Genomic DNA, 14,414 nt, shown 5'->3' on the forward strand with positions numbered 1-14,414 from the left:
ACCTTGCGACAACTAAAATGTTGTCAATAATGGTCATCAGTGACGACTTTTTGATTATTTGTGACGAAAAGTAGTTATCACTGATGACCAAAATTCTTGTAGTGTTGGGTGTGTTACCTTGGTCGAACAAGTGGTGAATGGCAAGATACTCGACGAGGGACGTGAGGTTGAAACTCCTAGTGCTGAAAATGAAAATGATCCTACTGAAGTAGCAGAGACTTCTGGCTCTGCTAATCACTAAGCTAGTGATTTAGTCTATTTTAATAGTTTCATCGCGGATAGTCGGGGTGGTGCTTGTTCAAAGGCCATTGCATTTTGTATTTTGTTTCACTATACTTCCTACCTTTTGAAGCTATTGAACGTTACTTATGAGGTGCTTGACTTTTTTGTTTTATGACTTCAAATCTATGCTATGGGTTGTACACATTTGCAATTATTTAGGTGTCTCCCTTATTATTTTCGTTTTGCATGATCAAAGTGTCATTTTCAAACTTCGCTTATGTGTACTTATTGTAGACACCAAATTTTTACGGTATTTTGTTTACTTTTTTTTATTAATTTTACTTTTAGTCTTTTTATTTTTAGTTTTATTTTTTTAAGTCATTTTATCATTTAATTGAACTTTAATCATTTAATCATTTAATTTATTTTTGTTTCGATTCTAGGTTTTTATTTTATTTGTTTTTCGAGAAAAAAAGGAAAAAAAAAATGAAAAAAGAAAAAAAGGAAAAGTCAATCAAAGGGACAAGAATCAGACACATAAGCCTACTTTGGGGTTTGAAATCTTGGCCTTTCAAATTAGGTTTAGTCTTTGGAGCTACCTTTAAAATAAAGGGCCGCAAGCAAGTGAAAAGGGGGGGGAGGCTTACGACTGGAAAAATTCTGAAAGGGAGCCTGGAGGAGGAAAAAACGGGGAAGGCTTCATCTGAAAAAAGAAAAAGAACGGAGGCTGGGGGTGGCGGAAAGAAAAAGGAAGAGAAAAAGAAGGCTCCACAGGTGGCGGGTTGAGCAAAATTGGAGGGCAGAAGAAAGCAAGGGGCGGCTGAGATTTTGGGGTGGAAAAATAGGTTTGAGGGCCGAGAGAAAGGGAGCTGCGGTCAAGGAGAGAACGAGAAACAGAGGCTCGGGGGGGTAGAAAGGAAAAATAGCAACGAAAAAGAGGAACGGGCTGGGGGTCTTGGACAGAAAAACAAAGGGAAAAAACAGGGAGAGCCGAGAAAAGGGGCAAGAAAGAAACTTCATGGCCGACAACTCCGAGCTCCCCTCCCGCATGCTTTGCCGCAAGAGGATCAGCCACTATTCGTGCAGTCTTGTGCGAATTATCCAGATATATTGTTGGGGGCTTTGGGCATTAAGAAAAATGGAGGAAAGAAAACAGGGAGCTGATGGCGGAAAAAGGAAACCAGAAACAAAAAAAAAAAGGGAAGGGCTTCGGTGAGAACAGAGAGAGAGCTGAGAGTTTCGAGGACAGCAAAGAAGGAAACTAGAGGGAAAAGAAGGGAACCAAAAAGGAGGAAAGGGAGAGTTTTCGGGCAAGGACAAATGAACCAGAGGAAGAAAGCTTCGGCAAAGTGAAAGGAAAAATTGAAAAAAAAACAGAGGAAAAAGAGCAGCCACCATCCGTCATTGCCGTCCGTGAATTGACAAAGTGAGGCCACTGTAAGTTAATCTCCTTCTTTACTTTTAGTTTTCATTCGAACATAAGCTTGGAAAGCTTTTAGAGCATCTCAGCCCTGGTTTGCCGTGAGTTTTTTGTTTCAATTTCATGTTGTTTGTTCATGGTTCTGTTGAATACATATGCTTGGTATGTCGACTGGACTGAAACCTGTGTTTCTGATGAATTTTTGGGGCCGATTGTAGTATAGATGGAGCAAAGAATTGGCGGAGCTTCTGATGCCCCCAATCTGTTTGATGAATTGTCTAGCCGAAAATTCTTGTTGGAAAATGTTTTGTAGCATTTCGTGTGTGAAGAAACCGGCTAAGTCGGCCGATCAGTTTCCTCACGTTTGAGATATTTTGATGCATTGCCGTCTTCCATTTCTCTGTTTCTCATGTTTCTGGTTGAACGAATTCGAATTGAAATGGTATGAGAAGAGGTTTGTGTGATTTTGTGTTGATTGGAAAAGGCTAGAATTAAAACTGGTTTTTCGGGTATTGCTTGGTTGTAAGAAAGACGGAAATGGAAGTTGACGCTTAATCTGTTTAGGAAGATGATTGTTTGTTTGGGTTTATAATTTCAGCCTCTGTATTCTCCTTGTCTTTGTGGTTTAACCCCAAAAGTTTTAGAACTTCATAATTTCACCCCCAAACTGCTATAATTCATTCAATTGGATCCCTGCTTTTGTTACATTTGAACCCCTCAAGCTGCCTTTTGTTCTGTCTTGGCCCAGAGAACTAGATAATTTAACCAATTTTGTCCCTTTAAATGTCTTCTTCTTTGATACGAGTTAATGTGATTCTTGGATAGGTTATTTCTGGGATTAAGAGCATAATTAGTCCTTAATAATTTTAGTTGTTTTGTTTATTTTGTTGGTTTTAGTATTATGGGTTTAGGTTTTGGGTAATGATATTTGTTTGGGTTTGTAAAGGTGGATCTGATTTATTTTGATTGGGTTTCTAGTTTGGGTTTAGGAAGTAAAGGCCCACTCTTTTAGTTGGGTTTGTCTTGTTGGAAAGTGATAAGTTGGCCTGCTTGCTTTCATAGGGTTTTCGATTGGGCTTAGGGGGCCTCTGGCCCAAATAAGATGCAAAAATGGCCCAATGGCCTGATCCATTAAGAAACCAGAAAGCAAATTTGCAAATCAGTCCCTGGATTTCTCCTTAACTATATTGTGGCCCTAGACACTTTCAATTGCTTTCAATTGGGTCCTTAATTTAATTGCAAATGGGACCCTAAACTTTATTTTTCTTTAATTTTGGCCCCAAAATTTTATCAATCTTTGCAATCAGGTCCTTTCTTCTCTTGACTTCTTAAATGTGGGTTGTTGACATGATTTAATTGATTCAAATTCATGTTTATTTTTATCCTTTGTAATTATTTGCCAAATAAATTGGTACCTTGACATTTTCTTTGTATTTTTGAGGGCAAATAAGTGATTTCAATTCATTGGGGCCCAATTGCAAGGGAGGTAACCTCTATCTCCTTGACTTTCATTTCTCCTATGTGTTCCAACGTGCTAAGTGAGAATTGCATGTCTACTTGCTTCCCTTGCCTTTCCTTAATACCTTTCATTTATTTTATTTTACTTTTGCTTTTTATTTGAGTTATTCTTTATGGGGTATGTGTACACCTCTTGGCTTGTAATAGATAGGGCTTGGAGAGCATTTTTATTCACTTTTCCCCTTCCCCATTTGTTTTAGTTAGCCAATGTAATAGGTTCATTAGCTTGATTGCTTGCTTTTGTTGCTACGTGTTAATTTGCTTTATTAGGCTCTTGCATTTAGTCGAGCATGCTAAGTGTTATGTGCTACGTGCTTAGAGGTGATTGGCATGTCTACTTGCTTTCTATAGTCATAGATGAATGCGATGGATGAATGCACGTTACCACACTAGTCCAACGCTAGTTGTGGCTCATGGTCCCGTTTTCCACTAGTCCAACGCTAGTAGGAATTCATAGATATGGGCTAGTCCAACGCTAGACCCTTAGGGATTTCCCTCGCTAGTTCATACTTGCATGTTTCACTACATTTCATGCATTTTTCTTAGTTTTCTAGCATTTGACATGCCCCTCCAACCCTTTCCCTTTCATTTTAGGTTTTTGCATTCTCATGCTAGTTATAGGGTACATTTGCTTGAGAGTCCCCTTTAGGTAAGGGAAACGAGCGAGTGTGGCTACAAAATAGCCTTAGCACGCTAGTTCTTCCTTCTAATCAAAGGGAAAATTAAAGTCATAAAGTTAGAAGTCATTCCCGTACCCGACTTGATGCATTCCTCTAGGTTCATACACTCTCATCACATCACTTCCTCACTTTCTTTATCCACACACTCTCACTACTTATATTTTTCTCACTCCACATGCCATGTTCACATACATCTCTTCTTTCCCTATCACTTATTTATTTTCTACCTCACAAAATTGCACCCAATCGCACTTATATGCATTTACTACTATTATATCATATTTTCATCCACTTGCACACAAACACCTTTATTTTCTTACATTTGCACACATGCACTTTTCTTACATTTTCACACTTGCACTCATATTTGGATCTTCATTTGCATTACTCGTAACCTCTATGAGGGCTTTCCTTACTGGCCATCACAACTCAAGTGGTTGGGACCAAAAAGCCTCATAAGAGACATTTTAGATTTAGGATTGCATTTCTTTCATCCATTAGTCATATCCAACATGCAACACATACTTTGGGTAGAAGAAATTAGGAAAAGAGGGGCTAAGTCACGCAACTAGCTTTGGCTAGGGTAAGGGAGTGCCTTAGGCTTTGCCTTTGCCTTCTCCCTTATCAAATGTGACCCCCGATCCCTCTCTTTGGTTACGTAGACCTAAAAGTTCTTTAAAAAGGGTTTGTTTATTTTTATTTCCAAAAAATCACTTTTTGGGTGACTTGGTACACCCTAACTCTATACCAAGTGGCGACTCCATTTTCCATTCAAAAACCCTTTTTGAACTTTGTTTGACCAAACCGTCGCATTTCACAATCCCACGGCCTTTTATTTTCATTTTCACACACGTTCACATACATATCCCACACACTACTTTCACACCATCAAAAAGTGGGGCGCGACAGTTGGCGACTCCACTGGGGATTTCCTAAGTGTGTCCAAGCATTTGATTTAGCTATTCTTTACCTTTTTCTACCTTTTTTATGCATAGCATTTGGATATTAGGGTTGCATTTTCCATTTTTAGGACTTTTTGCCTCGCGCGCGTATCAAGCTATTCCCTCACTCACGTATGTATGATTGGTTGTTTGGATGTATGTTGTACTTGTTTTATCTCACGCTTTGCATTGCATTTGGGGGGGGTGTGTGTCACCTTTAGAGCCTCGCGTTGGTTCTCAACCCCTTCCCTCAAAATAGGGAACACTTCATACGTGCATGTTTATTTATTGTTATCCCATTTTATTTTATTTTTCGTGGGCTCTTTCCCACACCGTCTTGTAGGATTAGGAATGGTTTCTCTAGGTATGTGGATGGTGTGCTCTGCGCCCATAGCAGTACCTAGGGGATCGCTCGACCCACCGACCGAGGGTCTTGGGATTGATGACCCATTCCCTTAGGTCTGAAGGGTTGGGGACCTTTTTTAAACCTTATCGAGTCTAGTTGCATTAGTAAACCCCAGCCTCATGCATCCATGTTAGAGTTTGCCTAGGTTAGAGTCAGCCTCACCCTTTTTTAAGCACATTAGGCACGAGGGAAGGGGTTCCACCCCTTTTACTTGCTTTTATTGTATTTCTTTTCGTAATTGCTCCCAATATGTTATGTGTACTATCAATTGCACTAACCATTTTTTTTGTTTTCTTGGCTTGCATTCATGTGCCTTAGCAACAAGAGGCCTCTTTGGCACTCTTTTAGTGGCTTACCCACTAGATAACTCACATGTTTAAATTTCAGTCATTACACTTAATTTTCAATAAGTACATTTCATTTTAGACCTTTTCCCCCGATGCATTATTTATGTCCTTTAGGCCATATTTGTCACATATTTACATCGTCTTAATAAATGGCATCATGCATAAACCCTAGAAGGGAATGCCATTTAGGGGATCCCGTGTTAGGAATAAGACACCTTGTGTCTCGGATACTTAATCCAAGGAGACTTGCACGTTTACATTTTGTACCATCCAAAGGGGTAGTGCACAAGGTAAGGTAGGATCCGATCATTTTCATAGAGCAATTTTTGGAATATGAGCGTTTAATAATCACTTTTTGGCCATTTTATCAAGTTGGTAAAAATCCCTTGCAAAAAGGACATTAATTTGAAGAAATTCACAAACAATTCCTCGCTATTGAGACGATAAATAAATTGAGGCCAAAATTTGATTTTAGAAGGCTCATAGACTAATGCATCAAGCCATTCAGTCCATTGGATCATTTGATTCATCAATTTCATCCAGTCCATTTTATCAATTTGTTCATTTTTAGGGCAACCTAGTCGATTTTGAATTCATTTGACTAGTTTATCCATTTTAGGGCAATCTAGTCGATTTTTGAATAAGATCACCAATTTCATTCAATTCATTTGATTAGTTTACCCATGCTTAGGTCAACTCAATCAATTTTGAATAAATTCAAATCATCAGCTTCGTTCAATTTCATTTGACCAGTTTACCCTTTTTAGGGTGATTTAGTCAATGTTCCGATCCATTTGACCAGTTTACCTATTTTTAGGGCAATTCGGTCGATTTTGAATAAATCATCATTTCACTCGATCCGTTTGATCAATTGATTTCATTCAATTTATTTGATTAGTTTAATTCATTTTCAGGGTTATCCATTCAATTTTCAATAAATAATCAAATTTCATTCAATGCATTTGACCATTTTACCCTTTTGGCACATCATGCGTCAATCAAAGCAAACAATCCATTCGGATTTTGTCCTTATTTTTAGGACAAACGTTTCTTCTCACTCCAAATTGGCCAAGTTTTTCAAATCATTTTTCACTCAATCAATTGATCGGATTCATCAAGTATAGTATGGTGCCTACCCTAGAGGATTGCATTTTCATGCTAGGCCTACCCTTGGCATAAAAGGGTTCCCCCATAGGACATGCATACCGATTTTACAATTTTGCTTACTAAGTCTGGGTACTTTTCTTTTATTTTTCCCCCTTCCCCCTGCATTCATAAAAATATTTCAATAAGGTGAAAATATCTTTCTACATCTGATAACAATTTTGATCTGATAAAGTTTGAAAATTACAAGTATTACTTGTTTCTCAGGCAGGCCTTACAATGTGAATTCGAAAATTCATTTGAAAGCGCTCGTGCAAAACATCTAAGGGATTTCATTGCTCAAAGGAAAAGGGGATATTAAGAGAGAAAATGTGTATACATGTGCAAAGGAATTTTGTAGAATTTTTCTCATATGTATTGCTTTTAAAATTTTCAAACATTGGCAATAATGGAGCTTTTGTTCAGACAATTATTTGTTTTGTATGATACTCATGTACATTTCATTCTTTATAGAGCTCATTAAGAGATTTCATGATGAATTTTAAGAAATAAGACCGAATTGAGAGTTTTTTCAACCTCCAGCCTGAAAATTCGCAAGTGTATGCTTTCTAAAATCCTTGTGTACACTAGATTGGTGATCCGAGCTATGTAATAAGAGTGCTCAAGATTGAAAGAGGTCACTCAAAAGGCCCCATGAGATACCTTCTCTTCTTCACTTAACCCCAAAATAAAATCAGTCACATTGATTGATAAATTGCAAATTGGGGCAACTTTTGCGTGAAAATGTCCGCAGTGACTAATCCGATTCAATCACATCTAAGTGAAAGCAAAAATGTGCATTATTCTTGTTTGTTTTGAAAATTTGGAATGATACTTCGAGCATTCTTTTCTCTACCTATACACATTTTATCATTTGCTCTCCCATTTGAGCCTTTGAAAGAATAATTTCGTTTCAAATAAGTGCCTTGATGATCACTACCCTTCATTGGAAAATTTTCAAATATCAAAAAGGGAATGGATTTTCAATGAGCATTTCGTTACTTTGGTTGTCATGAGGTATAAGAATGATGATTTGGCCGTCGTTTCTACAACCTAAACACTGATCATCCCTTGCATCCTCATTTGAGCTAAAAATTGGTGGTTCTTTTCGAGTGCACATATGATCGCACCCCACATTGGGGAAGGAGATTGGGGAATTTTGAAAAAAAGAAAAGGGAAAGGGAACCGCAAACTGGGGAAATTTGATTCCACTTGGGTTCCAATTTTGAAAAAAAAAAGAAAAGGAAGAGTTTTGTCCGGTGGATCACTTATGTTTCATAGATATGAATTAGCAAGAATCTTCCTTAGTCAATTAATTCAGATACATGCAAGGAATTTCGCATTAAAGAAAGTTTCCTTTCAGGGTTATTGTAAGGAACGGAATAAAAGTCAGGCCCTCTTCTTTTCCAATCAAACATTCTATCCCTAGTTATCCCTTTTGAGCCTTCAGAATAAAATACTTCATTTGGCAACCCCTGAGAATCGCAAACCCCACACTGGGGCAAGTTTGAGTTGAAAAGGGAAAAGTTTCAAAAGGTGAAAAGTGATAATGCAACAAAATCAAAAACAAAAGAAGAAAAGAGAACCTCAGTTCAAAAATAAACTGGGGCAAATTTTGTGAAAGTTCAAAAGAATGGTAAAAGGCCGAAAAATCAAAAGAAGAAAGAAAATGAAAGAGAAAAGCCTCAATTGAGCATAAACTGGGGCAAATTCTGATTTAACCCTAAAACAGGGTTGGCGCAACAATGCGATCTCAGATTCTTCAAACCACTTTTGAAATCTGCCTTCAAGCCTTAACTTTTCTAAACACCCCACCAGACCCCATTACAAAAGCCGAAAGTCCTGACTTCTGTTCTTTGCAATGGCCCTGTCAAGAAAATTTCTGATGCTGGAAAATTTTAGCTGTATTTCTGAATTGCTTGAGTATGGGGGCTGACACTACTCACCATGTGAAAACCCACCAGGTCGAAGAAAAGAAGCAAAAGCAAAGCAAGAAAAGTAAATGCAAGAAAATGCAGAAAAATTCGACGCTGAAGTCCCTGGTGAATGATAAGAAAAATGCAAACAAAGTCTGAGATCTTTGAGTTCAAAATAGGGGCAATGTTGGAAAAAAGTGATCTTTGGTGCAATGTCCTTGAAAGTTTTATTCTTTAACTATCGTTTTCAAGCCACATTACAAGCTCATAAAGTCCATCGTTGACTTATTCCTTCATGATAACCCAAAGTGAGGATTATACTCATAAGAAAATCCATCAATCATTTGTGATCATAAGGGTATAACCAGTTTCGCATGCTTAGCTATAGTTTCTATCCATATTGTCGCAAGTTTAAAGCGTATATGTTGACTAAATTTTCTTAAGAAATAAGGGTGACAAACTATTTGCTTTCACTAAGATGGGATTCATACAATTTGGGCACAAGAATAAGACAAATCTTGACCTCCGATTTCCTTTAGCCACCTCAAAAACAGAAATAACGCCCACTTGATTGGTTCTGCAAGTGGTGACCCGTTACCCAAAACACAGATGCTAAAAGTGAGGAAGAAATCTTCTGTATTATTTCAAGAAACTCATCATGAAATTTTCTTTTTGGAAACATAGTTTCTTACAGTGTTCAAATAAATGAAAAGTCATCCAAACAAGTTTTTGCAATTAAATGGCCCATACTGGGGCAAAATTTTGTTTATAAGATTTCGTGAAAACAAGCCCACACAGGGGCAAATATTTTTGTAGTCCATTTGAGGATTTCGTCAAAGAGTCAAGCAAGATTTTCAAGTCAATCACACTGCTCTTTCATGAGTAATAGTTGCAATATTTTGCAATAAAGTGCATGTTGTACTTTGGCAAGCCCCCTGTGCAGGTATCCATGGCTGAAATCGACGAAGGAGCGTAAGTCAGAATCTTATGAATCAAGGCCTCAATTGATCAGTTGCACAATAATTGGTGGAAACTGGGGCAAATTACTTTTTGAAAAGATTCTCAAAAAATCAAACTTGAATCTAATTTCTTGTTCCTTGACAAATTTTAATTTGATCTCAGCGCCCGCCGCGCACCTTTCCATTCCCCATTCGTGACAACCACATTGAATTCAGACTGACGTCAACCACCGTTAGCATCGAGTCTATCTCGCTAACGTGTGCGTTTCATTCCACCACCGTTAGCATCGAGTCTATCTCTGTGACGCCCCAAAAAGAATGAGAGTGAGAACCCGGAAATTTTCTAATTTTCTAGGGTTTCTTTTATTTAATCGCCTGCCTTTTTCGACATTTTCTTTATTAAAAAAAAATTCCCCAGATAAAGTTTATGAGCAAATATAGTTTTAAAATGATTTTTCTAGTATCGGGTAGTTTTTGAGAATTTAAGAGCGTATACCGGACGTGGGACCCACTAGTGTGATAAGTACGGTAAATGTGGTTCATTTGGAGTAGCTTTGTATATATGGTTTATATTACATGGTGTTATGAGATAATTAGGGGTTTGGTTAGTTCATTAATTCTTGCAAGACAAAAGAAATGAGATAAGCTTGGAATGGACACATGTTGCCTTGTGATTGGAGCTTGGCATTTGACTAGTCTTTCTTTACCTTTACTAAACCAATTTGGACCAAAATTTGTCTTTCATTTTCACCTTCTTGGTCGGCCAACTCTAGAGAGAAAAGAAAGAGAGCTCTTCAATTTTTGCTCCCTTTTCTTGCCCAAATCTTGTAATCCAACCATTTATTTCTCAAATTCCTTCATAAAACTTACTTGCTAGGAGTGATTGAAGTGCTTGGTGGTTTTTGTTTGGAGGGAAAGACTCTCATCTACCTTGTATCTAGTGTTTGTAAGGTAAGTGGTTAAGAAATTGTTTCCTTGTTGGTTATGAGATGAAATTAGTAGGTGTGGTAGTTGAACAAGTGATTTTTTGGATGATTTCATGACTTATGGTGAAGATTGATGACATTTTCTATTTAATCATGAATTTTCTGATTTAATATGATTCATATGTTGTGGCTTTGTATGATGATTTTAAATAGTATATAAGGCATCTAGAAGGTGGAAAAAGTGGAAGATTGCAAGTAATTTATGTTTTGGAAGAAAATGGAAAAACCTAGGGTTCATGAAGCTACATTCTGTCCGGTTTTATAACTCCTAGTTAGAGGCCTAATTGGCCTTGTATTAAAACATGAAAGTTGTAGGGAATGACATTTTAGAGGTGCCTACAAAATTTCAGGTCAATCGGAGTAGTGTAGAATGAGAAAAGTTGAAATTACTATTGCTGTCCTGGTTTTACCCGAATTGGAGAATTGCTTCTGTAATTGGTTGTTTTGGTCAGGAATTCTTCCGAATTGGTTGTTGAGGCCTTCTGATGAAATGTAGCCCTGTTTCTTAGATTTCATATGGTTTTAGAATTACTTGATTTGGACTGAGGTAGCCCGAGTTATAGCCAAAACACTCGCACCTGTTTTGTGCCCTGGAATTTACGTACGTTCTGCATTTAGCTTCTGCCCTGTTTTGTCTGTTTTGATAACATACGATCTGGGTGTTGACCCCTTCATAAGAAATATAGATGTTGGTTTCAGCTTCAAAACGGTATAAAGTTCATCCAAATCCGAGTCCTGTAGCTCCAGTTGTGACCAAAACAAGATCGGTTGTCAGAACTGCCTTCAAATTTGGACAGTTCTGACAGGAATGTTTGGACCCATTTTTCTCCATGCTCTGTATTGATTCAGCTTTTGATCCAAACGTGAAAGTTATAGCCTTATGTCCTAGCTTTCCAAAGCCTTTGGAATTTCTTGTTTTGGATTTGTGAGCTGTGAGTTATGGTCCAGAAAACAAACCCTGTTTGTCACCCGAACACGTAAATTTCTGGTACTGTTTTCCATAATTTCGACCTGCTTCCATTCAGATCTAGATTAAGGTGTCTTCATAAGAATGGTAGCCCTTCCTCATAGCTTCGAAGCGGTGTCTCACCCACTTTGATCCGACATTCCCAGCCTAATTTTTGATCAAAACGGTTTTTGGTGCCAAATCTGGCCGTTTCCGTTGCCGTTTCCGCACGCGTGCATGTGCCGATTTTGCCGTTTTGTTTAATTTGCGTCCTTTAGTAGTTGTTTGTGTGATGATATGGCTCAACCTTCTGCTACAGGCGAAGGCGGGCTAGACGGAGCCGGTGGGGCCCACTAGCTGGCGACTTGAATTCATTTCCGTACTTTCTCTCGTTATACTTGCTCTTTAGGTGAGTGATCAGGATTTCTGTGTAACTCAATACAAAAAAATGAGTTTACTATGAATGGGCACTTAGGCGAGGGTGTACTTTATCGCACTCGATCTAAACCCCATTAATTGCTATTCATACCTGTGAAATATGATTTTTATGATTTGTTATAGAGCATTCATGGCTTGTGAATATTTGCAGAGCATTTATTGCTTGAACCAGAGCATTTATTGCTTGAACCAGAGCATTTATTGCTTGAGAGCATTTATTGCTTGAACCAGAGCATTTATTGCTTGAACCAGAGTATTTATTGCTTGAAAAATATTTTAGAGCATTTATTGCTCGTGACTTGGGCAAGAGAAGTGAGCTGTGTAGCTCAGGATCTTAAGGGTCAACCAGTGATCAAACTCGACAAAAGAGTTGGCTTGGGAGCCACCCGTATCCTTACTATGTAGTGTTACTTTTCTGCTTTTGCTTTGCTCTTACTGGTCAAATGTTGACATGTAAAAACTACATTTTTACCCCTGGTTACTCACTAAGCATATAGCTTACCCCTTTATATTTGTTTTCCTTAGCAGGGGGCCGACGCGGGGATCGCTCGGGAAGGTGTTTAGATAAGTTGAACTTGTATTTGTTATAAGTGGACTAGGAAGTTGTATATATTTGTCATGGTGGTTAGAGTTATCAGCTTTTCTAGGGTACTTCTGGTACTCATGGTTTGTATAACTTGATATACTCGTTTATGTAATTATTGAAGAATTTGATGTAATTTTTGAGATTTATATTGTAAACTATTTGAGGATCGTAGTGAGTGAGTGAGTCCCGGCGAGAGCTGGGCAGGCGACCCGCCGAACCCTGGGGTACGCCCTAGGGGGAGGTGGGGCCGTCACAGTTGGTATCAGAGCTTAGGCTTCAGATCTCTGTAGTGTATCCTAGGCTTGAAGTTTAGGATACCGGACTGTGGGGTATTTGGTTATTAAGGTAAATATTGAATGCTAGGCTTTTGATATTGGACTTTTGTAAATTTTTTTTTCCATAAGGCAAAGTGGGGATTGAGTTGATTGCACTTGGAGATGGCCAGTCCCAGTGTGGATCGACTTGGTGCTTACTTAATGTTGCAGTTAACTATTTGGACCTATTCTTTAGGTTTGCACCCTAGGGTCACCGGGGCAGTGCTGGTGGATTAGGTGGGCTCCACAGGAGAGTTGCGTTAGGACCATTGACTTGAATTACTTTGTTGTCTTGTTGAATTGTTTTGAAATCGATATGTTTAGTGTTTTGGTACTAACTGCATTTTGGCTAATTTGTGCATATCTTTGGCATAAACCTGTATATGCATGTTTAAAAAGTTTGATCATTTAGTGTGTTTTATATTGTGTTTTATATGGTAAAGTTTTAAAAACAAATGGAAGACGGTGGCCGCGATGGAGGTAGGGAACGAAGCCGAGGCCAAGGAAAAGGTAGGGGACGGAGACCAGAACCCGAAAGGGTAGAAAATGAAATTTCGAACCACCAAACTGATAACCAAGTAGCTACAGCCATACAACGGATGACAGAATTGCTGGCACGAATGGTGGACCAACAGGGTCAGGGTCATGGGAATAATGCCGGAAACCCTGTAAATAATTCGGGCAATCAAGAGGGAGTGGACCGTGCTCTCGAACGGTTCCAAAAATTTGCACCCCCGAAATTCATAGGTGAACCTAGCCCTGACTTAGCTGAGAGATGGATGGACCGCATGATGGATATATTCGCTGCGCTCGGGTATTCAGAGGAACGGCAGGTATCTTTTGTTGTCTTCCAATTTGAGGGACCAGCCAGAGCTTGGTGGAATGTAATAAAGGCTAAGTGGGAACGAGAGCAGACCCCCTGGACTTGGGTCAATTTCACCCATGAGTTTAATGAGAAGTATTTGCCACCGATTGTTCAAGAAAAGCGAGAAGAGGACTTTATCCGCCTGCGTCAAGGGCCGTTAAGTGTGGCCGAGTACGAGACACAATTTACCAAACTCTCCCGTTTTGCTCCAGAGTTAGTACTAACAGACCGAAAGAGAATTCGTCGATTTGTCCGGGGGTTAAACGTGGAAATACAAGAGGCACTGGCGGCTGCCCAGTTGGATACATTCAGCCAGACCCTGGAAAAGGCACAGCGAATAGAGACGGCAAAGAGTCAAGTGAAAGCTTTCCGTGACAAGAAGAGGACACCATCTGACACCTATACCTACACTGGTGAGCAAAGCTCGAGAAGCGAGCCGCCTAGTAAGAGAAGTAAGGAAGTTAGTGGTACACGACCAGTGGGGACTCCGAATCAAGGTAAAACAAAGGAAGATCAGGCAGGAAAAGGGCCCCAAAGTGGTGTCTCACATGGGGAATCAATGTTGGGAACCAAAAGAGTATGTGATGTTTGTGGGGCCACTAACCATACGGAAGATACCTGTTGGAAGAAAGAGAAAAATCGGCGATGTTTCCGATGTGGTAGCAATGAACACCTAGTTGCTCAATGCCCTCAGAAGTCGAGGGGAGGAAATAAATCAGGGACGAGG

Source organism: Coffea arabica, chromosome 8e (assembly GCF_036785885.1).
Source record: "Coffea arabica cultivar ET-39 chromosome 8e, Coffea Arabica ET-39 HiFi, whole genome shotgun sequence".
Taxonomy (NCBI): domain Eukaryota; kingdom Viridiplantae; phylum Streptophyta; class Magnoliopsida; order Gentianales; family Rubiaceae; genus Coffea; species Coffea arabica.